This window comes from Macrotis lagotis, chromosome 7 (assembly GCF_037893015.1).
Source record: "Macrotis lagotis isolate mMagLag1 chromosome 7, bilby.v1.9.chrom.fasta, whole genome shotgun sequence".
Lineage (NCBI taxonomy): Eukaryota > Metazoa > Chordata > Mammalia > Peramelemorphia > Peramelidae > Macrotis > Macrotis lagotis.
In genome coordinates, this window is record NC_133664.1 from 82,369,628 (window position 1) to 82,389,048 (window position 19,421).

Here is a 19,421-nt window from a genome sequence, read left to right on the forward strand (position 1 = left end):
AATCAGGATGGAATGGAGATATATATATATATATATATATATATATATATTCCACAATGAGCAAGTAGAATCTGAAAATCTACTTTCTGATATTATTCAAAAATGGAATGATCCTTGACTTAGGAAGGGACAGAGTCCTCTCCTAGAAGCTATGTCTAGGGGGTGGCTAGGAGGCGCAGTGGATGGAGCACTGGCCCTAGAGTCAGGAGTATCTGAATTCAAATCTAGCCTCAGACACTTAATAATTACCTAGCTGTGTGGCCTTGGGCAAGCCACTTAACCCCATTGCCTTGCAAAAAGTAAAAAATAAAATAAAATAAAATAGAAGCTATGTCTAGGAGAATGTGCCAGGAGGGATGGCTCCTCCCAAACCCAGGATCTTTGTACCTTATCAGTTATGATAAGACCTCCACAAAGCAATTTGAGTTTTCCTCCTCCAAGATGTCTGCACACCCAATGACCCTTGATACAATGGGATCTGTTATTAGGAGTCAATTCAGGGGAAAGTAGCCTTCTAAAGGATCAAAGACTCCTGAAATGCCCTGAGCTTTGGATCAACTTATCAGATGACTATGGTACCCAAAGGTATAGAACTTAAACTGTTTATTGGAGCATTATAAATTCTGGACTATTAGATGTTTCACAAAGAAATTCAGTAGGCCTGAAAACTCATGATGCAATCCACCATTTTGTTGAGCATCTAAAACTAATTATTAATTCCCATTAATTTTGAAATTCTGAAATTATTGTCATATAAAATTACTATTAATTTATTTCTAAAGATCTTTATAGAATTTTTCAATGTCAATTATAGTTATGGGTCAATTTATTTTGTTTATTTAGACATTTATATAATACTTTAAAGTCTTTAAGGTGATTTTTATGTATTATTTCATTAGAATCTCACAACTAGTCTCTTAGGTAAACCATAATAGCTTTTCTTCCATTTTTGTTGTTGTTGTTCAGTAGTTTCAGGCTTATCTGGCACTTTGTGATCTCATTTGGTGTTTTCTTGGCAAAGATACTGGACTAGTTTGCCATTTCCTTCTCCAGTGGATCCAATAGATCCATTTTATCAGCAGTCAGAAGTTAAGTGACTTGCCCAGGGTCACACAGCTAGTATGTATCTAAGATCAGATTTAAATTCAAGTTTTCCCACCTCCACACCCAGTGCTCTATACATTAAGCCACCAGCTGCCTCTTTTTTGAGATGAGGAAACTGAGGCCCAGGAAGGTCAAATGACTTACCCATGTATAGCTAATAAGGCATAGAAGTAGGATTCACTCCCAGCTCTTTCTGATTTCAAGTCTATATGTTATATACTATAATACTCCACCTCTGGAGTATTGTGGAAAGAGCTATGGATTTAGAGACAGAGGGGCTCATTCCAAATCCTAATCTTGTCCTTACTTGTCCTTGAGCATGTGTGTCTAGTGCAATGTAGTAGAATGAACAGTGAAATTAAAATCAGAAGGATCAGGATTCATATCCAGCCCTTGACATTGAGCAGTCACCTGACCTCTTTTGTAAAAATAGAGATAAAATTAGTAGGGTTACTGTGAGGATCAAATAAAATAATATATGCAGTGTATTTTGCAAATCTTAAAATGTTATATAACCACTGGCAAAGAAGTTACCTAGCCTGTGAGCATCAGAGTCTTTTTCTGTGAAATGAGACTAGATACAGCACTGGCCTTGGAATCAGGAGGATAAGAGTTCAAATCTGGTCTCAGACACTTAACTCTTACTAGCTATGTGAGCTTGAGTTACTCTCTTAACCCTGATTGTCTCTCATCCAAGGTCATCTCCTGTCATCCTGATCCAAAACTGGTGACTGGACCCAGATGACTCTAGAAGAGAAAGTGAGACTGGAGACTTAGCATGCCTCCCCCCACCCAATCCAATTGACGTGTTTGTCATGGCATCCCCTCCTTGGTGTCATGGTCTTCTTCGAAAATGAAGGACAAAAAAAAACCCCACAAAAACAAAACCATGATTCCATGCTCTTTAGTCTTGTGAAGAACAAAGCATTATGAAAAGTCCTTTATTTTGCCCCAAAGCCATTCTGTTCCCTTCTACCAGTATTCCTTCCTGCACTCTACAAAATAAACTCTGCTGGTCCTCCTTCTCCTCCAATGACCTAACACTCCATCTCCACCTGTCTTGCCTTTTGTTCTGGCTCTGCTCTGAATCTGGAATGATCTCCTTCCTCCCCTCTGCTTCCTAGCCTCCTTGACTGCCTTCACAACTCAGGTCAAACCCTACCTTCTGCCAGAGATCCATACCCCAGCTGCCAATGCCTTCTCTTGTGATATTAACTTCCTTCTACGCCTTAAATAACTCATTATTGGCATGGTGTCTCTACCATAAGAACATGAGCTCCTTGAGGGCAAGGACACTTTTTGCTATTTTTCCGATTCCTAAAAGCTACAAGAGCGCTTGGTAAACAGTAAAAACATAACTAGTGCATTTCAGATGCTAAACTCTTCCTACCTATCCACCTCCCCCCCTCATCTAAAGTCAGTTTCTGGTTTGAAAGCGTCCTCTTGACTGGCTAAGAGCCTCTGGTGAGGATAGCAATTTTAAATGAAGTACATAAAATGGGTTGAAAGCACAAGTGTCAATAATGGTATAAGCTCCTAATTGGGCTGATTCAGAAACTTTAACCTTAGGGACTACACTACCGCCTTTCATGCATAAGGCAGAAGCTGAACAATTTTTAAATAGGCCCATTGGTACATTTGCTAAATAAAAAGCAGTGTATGTGTGCATGGATTTACATCTTAGCAGCAATTCACAGAATCCAAAGCCACAGTCAGAGGACTGAAATAAACCGCCCCACTTCCTATGCAATAACTGCTCTGACCTCTTCAGAAAAGGAATCTTTGGCCACAACTTTAACCTCCCGTAATCCTGACAAAGGGAAACTAAACTTCTGCTTCCCAACAGCAAATGCAAAATTGCAGGAAGCCCCGGTAGCTTTTTGTTTTCTTCTATTAGATCTTTGTGAATAATTAGTCTTCCTGTTCCTGCTTCCAGTTTCTCTCCCTCCTCCAAGAAAAAGAGAGGTGTTACTCATTTAGATAACACCGTATACTAAACCAAGGTTCAATTTTTAGTCACCCAGAGCATTGCAAAATCTGGTGGCTTGTTTGTTGGCAGTTGGTACAGGACAGACCATATTTTTTTAATAGTTGTCAAATCAAGATCCTGAGATGGGTCAACATTGAGAATATCTACAATGAAAACTCTCAGTCCTTGAAAAACTCCCAAACAGAAAATAACATAAGAGTTATGAGAAATGGGTTTTAGAAAATTTCACTTTTGCAGCTCTTCATGATCCCATTTGGGGGTTTTTGGGCAAAGGTACTAGAGTGTTTGCCATTTCCTTCTCCAGCTCATTTTACAAATGAGGAAACTAAGGCCAACAGGTCTAAGTGACAGACCCAGGGTCACACAAAATTAGTAAGTACCTGAGGTCAGATATGAATTCAAGTATTCCTGACTCCAGATCTGTAGTTCTATCCACTATTCTACCTACTTGCCCCTTGCAACTTCCATACCCAAGTGAAAAGTCAGTCAAGTGTATTTGTATTTGTTTTGTTCTATTTGTTGTGCATGGATTAGCTTGAGAAAAACTGTGGTGATCCAATGTACTGGTAGCTGGAACCACGCATGGTAAAAATAATCTTGTTGCTTTAAGTACAGGATTATGAGGTAGCTACAAATGGAAAAAAACCAATTTGGTTAGATAGATAGTATGTGAATTGAATTATTTTCCTTCTCTCTTCACACCACTTGGTAAATACACCGCATTTAGTGAGCCTTCAATAAATTCTTTTGACATACAGTTAACCTGTTTCCTCTAGCACTAATTCTGCCCTGATGTTTTCCACCTTCCTCCCACTTATACAGTTAAAATAACTCCCATTATTCTACAAGCCCCAAAGCAGAGTTATACAAGTGACTAAAAAAAAATAAGGCCAGAATGAAAGTGAGACCTACAGAATGTCATACCACATTTACAAATGAATAGTGTGTTCTTCAGGGTTCCCAGTGACTTCAGAGGATATGTACCCCAGAAGTACAAATGCATAAAATAAAATATTCATAGGATTAAACATAAATAAGTTGAAGAGTTATAAATAAATTCATGCAAACTGATGCACCAGATTACTTATTGCTTTTAAATAATGCCCTTTAAATGAAAGCTGAAGTTAAAACAAAATCACAAAATCTCTTCATTATGTCTAATAGTTACTTCAGGCACTCAAAACCTGTGTGCTTTCAAATAAAGAAAAATCAGTATTTCTAGGGCAAAGTCTACTTTGGAATTAGAATTTAAACCTCGGTTCAGGATTCTAGCTGAAGGATTTTACATTTGTTTCTTTTCTGAGACTGGAACTGAGAAAGAGTCTCTGGGTCTGGTTATATTGATAATATATCTGTTAAAATTCATCATCCCTGAGAAATAAAAAAAAAATCAAATTAAAGGATTGGGGGTAAGGAGAAAGAAATAGTTCATGTTTCTATTGTTTCCTATAGTGGGAAAAAATAATTACTAGCCCATTGGTTAACTTTCCAACTGGATTAAGAGTAGTGTGATACAGGTGCAGCTAGGTAGTGCAGTGGATAGAGTACCAGCTTTGGAGTCAGGAGGACCTGAGTTCAAATTTGATCTAAGACACTTAAGAAATACCCAGCTGTGTGACTATGGGCAAGTCACTAAACCGCATTGCCTTGAAAAAATTAAAAAAAAAATAGATTAGTGTGATATTTGGGCAGGCAAGGAATGGAGGGAGAAGACTGGATTGTTTCCCAACCTTCCCTTCAGTTATCATTTTCCAGGATTGGAAATAATGTAGAAGAAACCCAAGTACCATATTAAGCTTATGTAACTAAAAGGTCTGAGACCCAGTTTGCTTCTCATGCATAGCTTAAGTCCAACTTCCCCTGTGGATACATTTCCTAGTCAATAAGCCTCCTCCTACTCACCTCCATTCCCATGAGACCTGTCAGCATCTTAACCCCCTTGTCCAAAGTCACTCAAACATCATCTCAAATGTTCACTCTTTTTTGTTGTTGTTGACCTTTATTCTTATATCATTGCCTTGCACTAGCAAAGATCTACAAATATTCTGGACGCTTCCTTCATTTTCTTGGTAACAATCCTAGTACACTTGCATATTGGTGACTCTGTTCATCCTTTGACAATGATGAGCTGGCCTCCACTGATTTCTGCATTTTTGTGGTCATCTTGTGGCTACCCTCTTCCTCCTAGAGTCTGATAATGCCCATGTGTCAGCCCAAACCAAGGACCTTCATTTCTCCTCTTTGTCCTATCCTGGTGCCTTTCACACAGTAGCTGCTTAGCTACTTTTTGACTTGACATGCTTCTACTTTCTTAAAATAGAATGTGAAGATTCCTGATCAGCCACGCTCCAAAAGTTAGCAAAGTTAATGCAAATAGTGAGAGACCACTTATATGCTGGGAGTCTGCAACAGTCTTCTTCAGTCCTTCCTCCTCCCAGGCCTAATCATTTTAATACTTTGGTTGCCATATCAGATTGCTTTAATACTCCTCAGAAATAGTTTCTTGGCACCATTCTTGTATCATTTATGATGTAGATTATAAAGAGTCAAGAGTTTATATTAGAAAGCATACTATAGGTGGACTCAGGAGACCTAGATTCAAATCCTGCTTCTTATATTTGCAATTATGGAAAGACTTAGGGATAGCTAGGTGATGGAGTGGAAGGAGCACTAACTCTGGAATCAGGATGACCTGAGTTCAAATCTGAGCTCAGATACATATAGATTGCCTAGCTGTCACTAGACAAGTCACTTAACCCCATTGCCATAAATAAATAAAAATTTTTTAAATTATGTAAAGACTTAACTTTCCTGATTTTTTCTGATGGAAATAATATTTATACTACTAACTTCTCAGAAGAATATTTTTGAAAAATTAAAAATGTCTTTGTAAGTGTACATTATTGGTAATTGTATTGAAATGGAAAAATAAGATTATTTATTCCAAGAACTGTGATTATTACAAAATACAAACCTAATAAAACTGGTAAATGCTCTCAAGATTCCATTTTTATTTCATGTTTTCCTCTCATTTTCCTTTGATTTCAAATTGTGACTTCCAGTAAAAAGCAAATCTACCAATGGAAGGTGATGGAAGCCACATTCACAAGTCAAAAAAGATATCATTGTGCCACTAAGTGAGCAATATTAACATACCAACTATCCCATGTGACAGAAGAACATTTCCCTGTGGATGGTTATTTATCTACTGCTTTAGGATGGAACGCTGGAAGTGATTCCAGAGAAGGAGATTAAGGTTCAGTAGGCTTGCACCTGGGTTGAATTATGGTTCTTGACTGGAACTTCAGGCTTATACCATTACCCTCAGAAAAATACTGTTGTGCAGTGAATCTTTCTCACTTTAACACCAAGGACCTATAAATAAGGTCTTTTAATACATTGTTTATCTCTGTTTGAAAGTGTGCTAATTATTCACTAAAATCTGTGCATCTTTACCTCTCCCTTATAACTAAATATCTTAAGAGTGATAGAGGATGGCAAAGTGAAGTCTATTTGATCCAAATAAGTTTGACTTCTTCCTAGGGAAAATTTATTCTATATAAGTCAGATTCATGTTCTTCCTGATATCTCTGATCACCTGATCCAGTGATACAATCAGCATTACTCTTGACTTGATGAAGAATATGAGCAATGAAATAAGGTGTGGGGAGGCAAATCCAAGCTCCTACAATCATACTTTATTAATATTTTTGGTTGCATAAGGGCAGCTAGGTGGTGCAGTGGATAGAGTACCAGCCCTGGAGTCAGGAGGACCTGAGTTCAAATCCAGACTTAATTACTTAGCTGTGTGACCTTGGGCATGTCACTTAACTCCATTGACTTAAAATAAAGAAAAATTTGGTTGCAAAGTCATGGGGTTGGGGGCCAAGGAGTGTTGCAAGCTTCCAGGATGAGGTTCAGGGATTAAGAAAGAGTTCCTACCCTACAGATAGGAGTTTAAAAGGCCTCACTTCTGGGAATGAGGAAGAAACTTCAGAGGGGTGAGATCTTTAAATTTAGACTTCTTTCTATGGGAGAGAAACTCCTGAAAGAAAGAGAAAAATAACAATAACTTTGAGCATTACCAAACCCTTCCCAATAAAACCTGGGTAAAATTTGTAGGAAGAAGTTAAAGACCCTGGGAGAGAGTAAACTATACTTTAACAATGTGGACCCAACAGCTCAGAGGAAAACAGGGACCAAGTACTCCCCAGGTCCCAAATAAAGAAGGGAATGTGTTCTATTGTCCCTCTTTGGAACGCGTAGCGAGAATCCTCCAAAGGAAGAGATGAGAATGAGCACTGATATGGAGACACTATTAGGAAATTGAGAGTCAGAGAGATGACCAGGTCTTGCTGTCCACTCTCTGTAGCTCTCTGTGCTGTGAGAACAATTGATGTGCTTGAATTTCCCCAGGGAACAGTCAGGGCTGCTAAGGGAGTAGGGAAGGAAGGATCTATGAATGTCAGCGTGGACAGAGGATGACCATTGTCAGCAAGGAAGCTTGGTGAAGACAGCAAATACAGGTGATACATACTGAGATGGGAATGAAAGGAAGACCTGAAGGAGTAAAATTTAGAAAGACTGGGTGGCCTAAAGCAGCAGACCCCCAGGATTTGGCTTTGGAGCTCCTCTCCTGTCACCATGATGAAGTGTAGGAAGGATCCTTGGTGCTGGTTGCAATCCAAGCCTTGCCTCGTATTGTTGCTGAGTACACAGAATAATGATTACTGGCAAGGGGAACAATGTCTAACTGAGACAAGATATCAGCTGCAATAGTCTTGCTTCTCTGTTCCCTTTTCCAGAGCTTAGAGAAGGGTGCTAATTATCCAGTGAACATCCAAGATGTAAGTTTTATCTTCCTTCGTGGATCAACCTATCCAGGAAACAAGATTCAGAAGGATCCAATGATGGTGGGATTTAGCAAAGTTCAGTTTATAAAACAACCACTATGTGACCTATGACTGGCAGGCTATTTTTTCAATTGAGTGAATTGGATGATGGTCAGGGCACCTTCATTTGCCTTTATCCTGTTGTGACATTTAAAAAAAATACCTTTAAAAAACTAGATGAAGAAAATAACCTGAGCTATAAAAAAAACCCCCAAAAACCTTTGTCTAGGATCTATTGTAATTGAATGTTATTACAAGCTAGAGACACATGCTATCAAAAACAAACAAAAAGTTATATCTGACCTAAAATATACGTTTGCCAAAAGAATAATGGCTAGTGTCAAGATAGGTTTCTGATTCATAGTTTTAGTAAAGGTTGAAGTTATTGCATTTATTCGATTGAATGGGGCTTATTGCCACTTTTGGAAAGGTCTGTGGCAATTTGCTGGTTGACTAACATGGCATCATCACCTAGCAACCCAGTCTTCATGGCGACACTCTCTATGTTCTCAGACTTTGAACAGTTTTATTTATTCACTTCTATTCTCTACCAATTTTCAACCTGGGATTTAAAAAAATTGGCATTGAGACTGAGTGCATTTTTACTTCATGAATCAGAGATGAAACCATGGCAAGAAAACAACCCTTTGGTAGTACAGAGATAGGGCCAGGAGACTGTTTTCTGTCATTATGTTTTGTTTATTTCAGAGCCAAACTTGTACTTTTTTTTTTAAATGGGGAATCCAATCTAGGTTGGTTTTAATGATGTGCCACATAAATTGATCTAGGCATCCAACTGACACCTTTAAAAATCTAAGTGGAGATTTTTTTATTTAATATTTATTTATTCTCATTTTGTACAAATAATGTTTTTTATACATTAATAAAATATTCTTGTTTAAGAGTAAACAAAATACCCCCTCCCCCAGAAAAATATAGACTCGCTTGAGCAATAAAGGGGAGAGAAAAAATAAAAATAAAAATAAAAAAAATAGCAATAATTGTAGGTATGGCCAGGTGGTACAGTGGATGGAGCACCAGTCCTGGAGCCAGGAGCATCCGAGCCCATATCCGGCCCCGTACACTCTACAATCACCCAGCTGTGTGACATGCAAGTCACCCCAAACCCACTGCCCTGCAAAATCCAAAAAAAAGGAAAAAAAAGAACCAAAATAAAATAAAATAGTAATAATAGTAGGGGCGGTTGGGTGGTGGACAGAGCACTGGCCCTCAAGCCAGGAGCACCCGGGTCCAAATCCAGCCTCAGACACCCAACAATCACCCTGCTATGTGGCCCCAGGCAGAGCACCCAGCCCCATTTGCCCTGCACCCTCCCCCCCAAAAAATAATAATAATAAAAAATGTGCTTCAGTCTGTGTTCCAACACCACCAACTCTGTCATGGGTGGATCACATTCTTTATGATAAGTCCATCACAATTGTTACTTCCATATTTTTCCATCATTGCCATTGCTGATTGCAACTCCCTCCTTTCGTATTTCTCCTAAGTGGAGACTTTTAAATGAAAATATGTGAAAGGTGAAATTTAACTGTTTCAGCATTCTTTTAGAAATACTGCCTGTAGTTGACAAAGACTAATTACTAACTCCATTTACATGGAATAATGAATATGATCATTATATTGCACTGCTGAGGCTCTTAATCCTTGTACTTTCATTAACAGAACTCCTTGGATTTGGGGGGAAGTTCTAGAGAATTTCACAACTTCTAGTACCATTATAAATGAGGCGGATGTGCTCTCATAGAGAGTATCCATGTCTCTACTAATAATTTTTTATTCTAAAGTTTAATTCTCAAAAACATATTTTGTTATAGTTCAGATCAGTGTTTGGTATCTTAACCGATTTCAAGTCCTCAAAAAATTTTATAAAAGAAAATCAGTTTTTAATTTATATTATTTAAACATTTTGTTTAATGTATGTTTATAACATTTTTATAAACATGCTATCTTTAAAAATGTATGAAACAACGAATAAGTTGACCAGAGAGGAAGTGTAAGAGAGAAAGTAGGAAGGATTGTTGCAAAAACAAAGAAATGTAATCAGGTAAAAAAAATTACCAAAACATTGAAAATTAATGTTTTTCTAAAAACTCAGAGACTTTATAGCTATTAAATACTATGTTATATATGGACGAAGGGTGGATATGGATTTATTCTTTCAGTACAGTTTAACTATTCATCAGTAACAATATGAAAGAATTGTCTAAGAACTTTGAAAGGGTAAATGACTTGTTCATGGTTCAACAGCTATTAGAGTATGTGTCAGTTATATATATATATATATATATATATATATATATATATATATATAATGATTTGAATCCAAGTCTTCTGCCTGCTATCTGCCATTACATGTAATGACATACATATTTATTTGGGTACACATTTTTATATGTACATATTTACATTTTTAAGTAACAGGAAAAGTATATTAAGGTCATAGAATACAATGGATTCAATATTAAAGAGGTCCTTGAGAATTAGAAGATTAACTTTTCCATAGGACTTTATAAATCTAGATGGGCTAAATCAGTAAATGCAATTTAAGAGGAAAAAAATGTAAAGATTTAGGTTCAATAATGAACTATATGAGTATAAGATAGAAAAAAATCGGTCTAGATACTAGAGTGGCTTAGGTGGGTCTTAGTGGGTATTAGGCTTATCTGCTTGAATTTTGCCACCTAGAGGAATTGATCCATGGAGGGGCTTGGAGCCTTAAAGTGCTCCATAAAGTGACTTGGGAGGTCTAAAAGTAACATTATTAGAAATGTATTGTTCACCGTACTTAACTCTGGTCAGACAACATATAGAATATTATGTTCACTTCTGGGTACCTACCATATTATAATGTTTGTCCTTCATTTTTTTTTTTTTTTTTAGTTTTTGCAAGGCAATGGGGTTAAGTGGCTTGCCCAAGGCCATACAGCTACATAATTATTAAGTGTCTGAGGCTGGATTTGAACTCAGGTACTCCTGACTCAAGGATCAGTGATCTATACACTGCATCACCTAGCCACCCCCTTGTCCTTCATTTTTAAAGAAGATCATTCATCAGGGAGGTGATGCCATGACAAACACATGAATTGGATTTGAGCCAGAGGGTGCTGCTGTGCTATGTCACCAGCTTTACTTTCTCCTCCAGAGCCATCTGGGTCAAGTGGCCAGATATGGATCAGGATGACTGGAGATGGCTCTGACTGAGAGACAGAGTAATGTGACTTGTCCAAGGTCACACAACTAGTAAATGTCAAGTGTCTGAGGCTGGATTTGAACTCCTATCCTTCTGACTCCAAGGCCAGGGCTTTATCCACTACACTACAGTTACTTTCCTGGTCAAATCAATTATCTCTTTTAGCCTCAGTTCTCTCATCTATAAAATGAACTGGAGAAGGAAATGGCAAATCACTCTAGTATCTTTGCCAATGAGGTCACATAGATTGGACATAACTGAAACATGGCTAAACAATAATAAACAATACCAAGTTTTAGAGGGAACCTTAACAAACCAGATCATGTCTCTAGAAAGGTGAGCAAGATTGTCATATGGAGCAAGGTTTAGATTTAATGGACTTCAAAGAAGCATAGATTATAAGCAGGCAGAACTACTCCCTTCTTAATTTAGAGTTCGGTTATAGGGGAATTAATAATGCAGCTAAGGATTGGACTAAATGACCTCTAATGCTATTTTCAATTATAAGATTCTATGACTTAGAGCTGGAAGGGACCTTTGGACATCTTAGTCTAGTCTCCTTCATTTTATAGATGAGGAAACTGAGGTCCGTAGAAGTTGTGTCTTATCACCCAGATAATTTTAGCAGAACCAGGGCAAGGTTTTAAGTCCTCTGAGGTTCAGGGCTCTTTCTGTCTCTAATCTAATAAAATAATTTCAGTTTCCTGGAATCCCCTTCAATGTAGAACAAACAGCTCTAAATTCATTTGTGATAAAACCAAAAAGGGCAGAATTCTCTCTTTCCCCTTTTCCCCCTTATTCCTACTTTCCCCCCACACTAGCTTTTGTAGCAACAGCTCACACAGCTGATACCATTCTAATGCCTTTGCTGATCTTGAAGAGCTGCCAATGGAACTGGGCATGAAACACCACCCAGGCAGTTCTGTGTTTGTGTTTTTTAATACTGTTTTAATTGGTTCTTGCAAATACCAAAAATGTAACTGACCCACAGCAGAGAAATCATAGGAAAACAATCAAGCCAAAGGCAACATTTGAAGCCATAACATATATCCCGTAATAAAACTATCGACTTGATTTAGAAATGGCAGGACTTTTTTTTCCCTCCATTACTTTTCAACCCCTTGTTTCATGCTTTTTGCCCCTAATTCTTTTGGATTGTACCAACTACTTATTTCCTCTTTCTTGATGTGTGGCCTAATCTGATGACTCCAATTAAAAAAAAAAGGAAGAAAGAAGAGAATGAAACTAAAGAACTCCTTTATGATCTTTTAAGTCATAAAAAAAAATCACCAATGAGAAAAACCAAAGCGGACACAGTTCTTTTCTTCCACTCACCCTTTCCAGAACTGGCAAGTAAATAAGCAGGACAAAGTACCTACCATGCCCATAAAAGCTGGTGGTGGTTTTGAAAGGATACTTGCAGAAAGGTGTTTACAAACCACTTAGACCCTCAAATTTAAGCTAGTAATTCCAAAGTTTCTTAGAGATTATGGAATCCTAGGACTAGGAAAGATCTTAGAGATCATCTGTTATAAATTCTGTCATGGCCTCTACATGTTTGACACTATCCTGGTTGCCTTCCTTTGCATCCTCTTTAATTCGTTGGTGTTTTTCCCTAAACTATGCCCATTACTGAAAACCACACTCTAAATGTGATCTGAGCAATACACAGTCCAGGGAGACCACTCTTATACTCTTATGTTTGACCCTATACTTCTATTAATAGAACCTTGGCAGCCAAAGCACATGGCCAATTCAAATTGAGCTTTCACTTACTTAACCATCAAACTCTTAGGTCTTTTTCACTTTTCCTACTATTAAACTAGACTTCTTTTGTCCTGTGAGTTTTTGCAGCTGAAGGTAGGATTTTATATTTATCCAAATTAAGTTTCATGTTGTTATTATGAGTCCATTCTAATCATTTAAGATCTTTTTCAATCCAGGTGTCAATCATCTGCATATTTATCAGAATACCTTGAATGCCAGTTGGGTTGGCAAAAATTTTCAATAGAACTGGGCTAAATACAGAGAACACTGAGCATCTTCCATTTACCCATTTAAAAAAAAATTAGAACAAAATTTGCCAGTCTTTGAGCACATTTCTTTGTCTATGAGTCTTCAATTATTCATTTATTAATGTCAATAAATGACCTCCTTTGGGAGGCCAGTCCTCTCTTGGAAGAGCATGATTTTCCAAAACTCTTCTTTACTGCCTATTCCCTGAATTCTCAGTCTCTCCCTGGGTGGTCAATCCAGAATGTGATCCCCCCAGATAACTTCTCATGGTCCTATAACCTTCTTTATTGCTTATCCCCTCATAGTGGCTGCTACTAATTCCTCTTTTCTTTCTCCCTTAACTTCTACTAACCACAACAATATGTAAATAAACTTTTTTTGCCCTAATTAAAAAAAATTAATGTCAATATCAGTATTGTTCACATTTGTAAATTCTTTCAGTACCATGGAATAGTCATTTTAAATATGGAAACTTTAGCTTATTTAAAGTAGCTAAGTATTCTCTTACTTGCCTCACCTTCCCCCTAAAAGATGACATTAATGATTAAAAATGGTAATAAAGTGAGGAGATGGGAAATTATGATTTAATAAGTTCAAATGACATCTGCTGAATTTTAACCTAGGTTATTGGAAAGACTGATTGATTGCCTAGCTGTTGTCAGTAGTTTTTGGAAGATTTTAGATCAGGGAGGAGTCTTTCAGTGTTGACTAAGAGCAAATGTTAAAATTTTCTTTTAAAGGGAAGAGAGTGAAGCCTACAAACCATGGGCCAGAAACTTGACTTATTCCTGGCAACATTCTACAAAATGTTACAAGAATGACCCCTGAACATTTAGAAAGGGAAGCAGTAGTCATAGAAAACCAACATAGTCTCATCAAGAATAGCTTTCATCTTGCCAAACTAATTTTATTTCCTTTTTTGATAGGGTAACTAGACTAGAAGCAATCTGGGCCACTGAACAGAAAGTTTGAAATTTTCTCCTTTGGGGGCAGAAAGGTGTTTACAAACCACTTAGACCCTCAATTTTAAACTAGCTATTCCAAAGTTTCTTAGAGATTATGGAATCCTAGGACTAGGAAAGATCTTAGAGATCATCTGTTATAAGTTCTGTCATGGCCTCTACATGTCTGATACTACCCTGGTTGCCTTCCTTTGCATGCTCTTTAATTTGTTGGTGTTTTTCCTAAACTATGCCCAGTACTGAAAACCACACTCTAAATGTGATCCGAGCAATACACAGTCCCCTTTGGGGGCTGACTAAAATCACAGATTGGTCCAAAAAAATTTAAACTAATAGTTCAAGGAATGAGATAGTTATAAGTATTCTTAAATTCAGCAAACATTTTTTGTTTTTCATACTAAACTTGTAGACAAGATGAAAAGTAATGGATGGAAAGTTGATATAGTTAAATGGTTTCAGAAATTGATTGAGTGAACAAAAAAGTAGTCAGCAATGACTTGATGTCAACTTGGAGAGAATTCTCAAGGAATCTGTCTTTGGATACAAGTCTCTCAATATGACTTGGACAGTACATAATAGAAGGCCTACTTGTCAAGTTTGCAAATGACTGGAAACTGAGAAATACAATTAGTACACTGGATAACAGATTGGGGGAAAAACACAACTAAAAAAACAGAACAATGCCCTGAAACATATAGGATGAAACTTATTATCAATAAATATAAAATAATTTTCTCAAGTTCAAAAACTCAATTTCACAAGAATCAATGGTATTGTATATGATTAGATAATAATTCCTATGAAAACTGTAGGAGACTTCAAGATCAATATGCATCTATAGCACAATATAATAGCCAAAGAAAATGATAGTTTTCTTTGGCTGCATTAATAGAAATTTAGTATTCAGGTTAGATGGACAGAGATTAATAATTCCTCTATACTCTGCCTTTATAAAACTGCATCTAGAGTACTATATTCAGTCCAAGACACAGACTTTTAGAAAGGCATGAATAAACTGAAAATTAACCAGAAGAGTCTAACTTAGGTGGTTAAAATAACTCAAGAATACACCAGGAACAGATTTATTAAAGGCACTAGATAGCCTGGAGAAAAGACAATTTCAGAGGGACATGATAACAGTCCTTTAGTATTTGAAGAGATCATTTAGAAAAAGGATTTGATTACTCAAAAATACTAAAATACCAAAAACAGAACAGAATATTGTGTACAAAAATATTTATAGCAGTGCTTTTGTTGTAGCAAAGAGCTACAAACAAAATTGGGTATACCCCATAAGAAATGCCAAAAATGATAGATTTAGAGAAATTTGGGAAAACTTGTTTGAACTGATGCAGAAGAAAATGACAAAGACTAAGGGAATGATTTACATGATGGCCATAATATTATAAAGGAAAGGAACAAACTTTGAAAGGTTTCTAAAGTCAGTCTCTTCATTGATGAGAATTCTGATAATGAAGTATGTGCCTCCATTCTCTTATGAGAAATTCTGGATTAGATCATGAAATAGATATTTTTAGTTATGAACAATAAATTGATAACAGCAACTTATCTGTCACAAAGAGCAGCTTCTGTGGGTGGAAGTTGTCCTTATGTTAGTAGGTAGTGATAGAAAAAAGGAAAATAAAGAAAATAATATCAATAAAACATTTTTATCATACATAGAAGAAAAAATAAATTAGTAGAGGACACAAATAAGGCAATTTTATTCTTTTTAATATACATAGTTTAATGAAAATTATATGGACAAGAAGTTCCCAGATTTTTATGCAATCATTTTTGTTTTCTTTGTCTATTGGAGTTATGTTTATTGATAATTATTAAGTTCATAATAAAAATGACTTTTTAAAAGTGACTGGAGATTGTTCTGGTAAGCCCTGGAGGGCACATCTAGGATCAATGAATGGAAGGTAAAGAGAAGCAGCTTTAGGTTTGATGATAAGAAACAACATTCAAACCATAAATTAATTATTGGATAATAAAACTATCCAACAATAGAATGGGATCCCTCAGGAGAGAATCCATTTCTCCTTCATAAGAGGTCTTTTTTTCCTTAAAATTATTTCAAAAAAATCTTGAAATTAACAAATATGAAATAAAATGAGCTTGTACAACACAATAAATACTTGCACATGAAACTGTAGATTTTAAATATATGTGAAACTGAGTCAAATTTATTTTTAAAAAAGCATAAAGTATTAGAAATTGAAGTGATACCCATCATTTGGAGAATGGTTGAACAACTCATGCTATATAAATGTAAAACCTGGAAAGATTTCTATGAACTGATGCTGAGTGGGGTGAGCAGAACCTGGAGAACATTCTACACATTAACAGTAATATTATGTAATGATCAATTATGATAGACTTAGCTCCTCTAAGTATTTCAGTGATCAAGGGCAATTTTAAAAGACTTGTAATGCCATCCACATTCAGAGAAAACACTTTAGAGTCTGAATGTAGCTCAAAGCATACTTATTCTTCTTTTATAACATGATTAATATAGAATTATGTTCAACATGATTACACATTTTTTATAACCTATATCAGATTATTTGTTGTGATGGGGAGGGGAAGAGAAGGGAGAGAGGTAGAAAAATGTAGAACTCAAAAGCTTACAAAAAATTGAATGTTGAAAACTATCTTTGAATGTAATTGAAAAAATAAGATAAAAATAACATTTCAAAATAAATAAATTGATAAATGGTCAAAGGATATGAACTAGCAGTTCTCAGATGAAGAAATCAAGACTATCAGTAGTCATATGAAAAAGTGTTCTAAATCACTAATGATTAGAAAAATGTAAATTTAAGCATCTCTGAGATACCACCTTGCATTTATCAGATTAGGTAACAAAACAGAAGGAGATGTGAGAAAATGGAGTTGTGAACTGATCCCACCATTCGGATAACAATTTGGAACTATGCCTAAAGGACTACAAAACTGAGCATACCTTTTGTTTGTTTGTTTGTTTTTGTTTTTGCTAGGCAAACAGGGTTAAGTAGCTTGCCCAAGGCCACACAGCTAGGTAATTTGAGCATACCTTTTGATCCATATTTGCAAATATATTTATAACAGTTCCTTTTGTAGTGGAAAAGAATTAGAAATTTGGAAGTTGTCCTTATGTGTATATCTATCAATCGGGGAATGGCTGAATAAGTCGTGGTGTATTGTTATGATGGGCTATTAGGCATGACAAAGGAGATGATTACAGGAAAAGTCTGGGAAGACATATAAGCTGATGCAAAGGGAAGCAGGAGAACCATGTACACTAAAAAAAGCAATATTGTAACAATGATCACACATGAAAAACTTAGCTACTCTGCTCAATACAATGATCTATGACAATTTTAAAAGACTAATGAAAAAGAGAGAAAACTGAAGAACTCTGAGTACAGATTGAAACATAAGTTTTTTTCATTTTATTTTTCTTGTTTTTCCTGCCCCAGAACATAGGTAATGGGAAATATGTTTTATATGTATAGCAGGTATATTTTTTATTTTTAAGTGAATGGGGGGGGAAGTAAAGGGAGGGAAAGAATTTAGAACAGAAAATGTTTAAATATATAAATGCAAAATTTTCAACCATATGAATATAATTATAAAATAATTTTATAAAAAGTCAGATTTAAATAATTGGAGAAATATGAATGTTTATGGGTGAGTCAAGCCAATATAATAAAAATGACAAATCTACTTGAATTAATCTACTTATTCTACCATCCCAATTAAAGTACTAAAAAATTATTTTATTGAACTAGAAAAATAATAAAATTCATTTGGAAGAACAAAAGTTCAAAAATATCAAAGGTATTAAAAGGGGATAGGGAGAGAAGTAAAGAAAGGAGGGTTAGCAATATCAGATCTTAAACTATATTTTATCAAAATTATTATCAAATAATTATCAAAATTATCCAGTAAAGGCCAAAAAATAAAATGATGGATCACTGAAATAAAAGAGATATACAACCAACATACAACAGTAAATTATAATGTTTTAGATAAATGTAAAAATTTAAGCTTTGGGAATATGAATTCACTATTTGGTAAAACATTATTGAGAAAACTGGAAAGTTGTTTGGCAGAAACTAAATATAGACCAATTATCTTAGACCATTTACCAAGGGAAGATCAAAATGGTTACATGACCTAGATTTGAAAGAAAATACCATAAGTAAATTAGAAGAACAAGATACATAACCTAGACAGCCAAGAAAATATCATGAGATGTGAAAGAAAATATGGGACATGAAGTATATTGTGTATCATTTTTAGAAGAATTTATAAAAAATAAGATATAGAAAGCATTGTGAGGTGTAAAAAGGGATAATTTTGATTACATTAAAATAAAAAATGTAGCCAAACCAATGTAGCCAAAATTAGAAGGAAAGCAGAAAATTGGGGAGAAATCTTTATAGAAAGTTTCCCAGATATAGGCCTCACATTTCAAATATATTAGAGAACTTTGTCAAATTTCTAAAAATATGAGTCATTCTTCAGTTGATCAAAGGATATGAACAGGTGGTTTCTGAAAGAAGAAATCAAAGGGGGTGGCTAGGTGGCTAGGTGGCGCAGTGGATAAAGCACCAGCCGTGGAGTCAGGAGTACCTGGGTTCAAATCCGGTCTCAGACACTTGATAATTGCTTAGCTGTGTGGCCTTGGGCAAGCCACTTAACTCCATTTGCCCTGCAAAAGAGAAAAGTGTAAACAAAAAGTTTTTTTAAAAATTTAAAAGAACCCATAATTTTCAAAGCATAGAGTCTAGATGCTTTCTTTTCAAGATGTTGTAATATAGATACAATGTTGTAGGGATAAATGATGCTAGCAAATGTTTAACAAAGGATATGAAATGCACAGCTTACTTTTAATCTTAATCTGCATTATTTATTAATATTTTATTTTCCCCTAAAACAATTTTAGCTTATTTTTAAGTTTTGAGTTCCAAATTCTTTCTATCTCTCCCTCCTCAAGATGGCAAATGGTCTTATATAGATTATACATGTGCAATCATCTAAAACATTTCCCTATTAATCATAATATTTTCTCCATTATTTTCTTAAGACTAAATAACCAATAAAGCAGAAATTCAAACTGTATTGATTCTAGAGAAGCAGTATGAGCTGGTTCCAGTACACTCCTGCCTGTATGCCCTTTGAGATTTCTTTCAACTCTTAGATTTTATAATTCTAAATTCATCTTTTAGCATTTTAGTTCTACAAAGTGCCTT

General features: G+C 35.7%; 1 long non-coding RNA gene across 3 annotated transcripts in view; it reads left to right on the forward strand.

The window, feature by feature from the left end:
* Nucleotides 1-19,421, forward strand: part of LOC141492663 (uncharacterized) — a 37,636-nt gene that overhangs the window by 6,946 nt on the left and 11,269 nt on the right. The gene's annotated exons all lie outside the window — the stretch shown is intronic.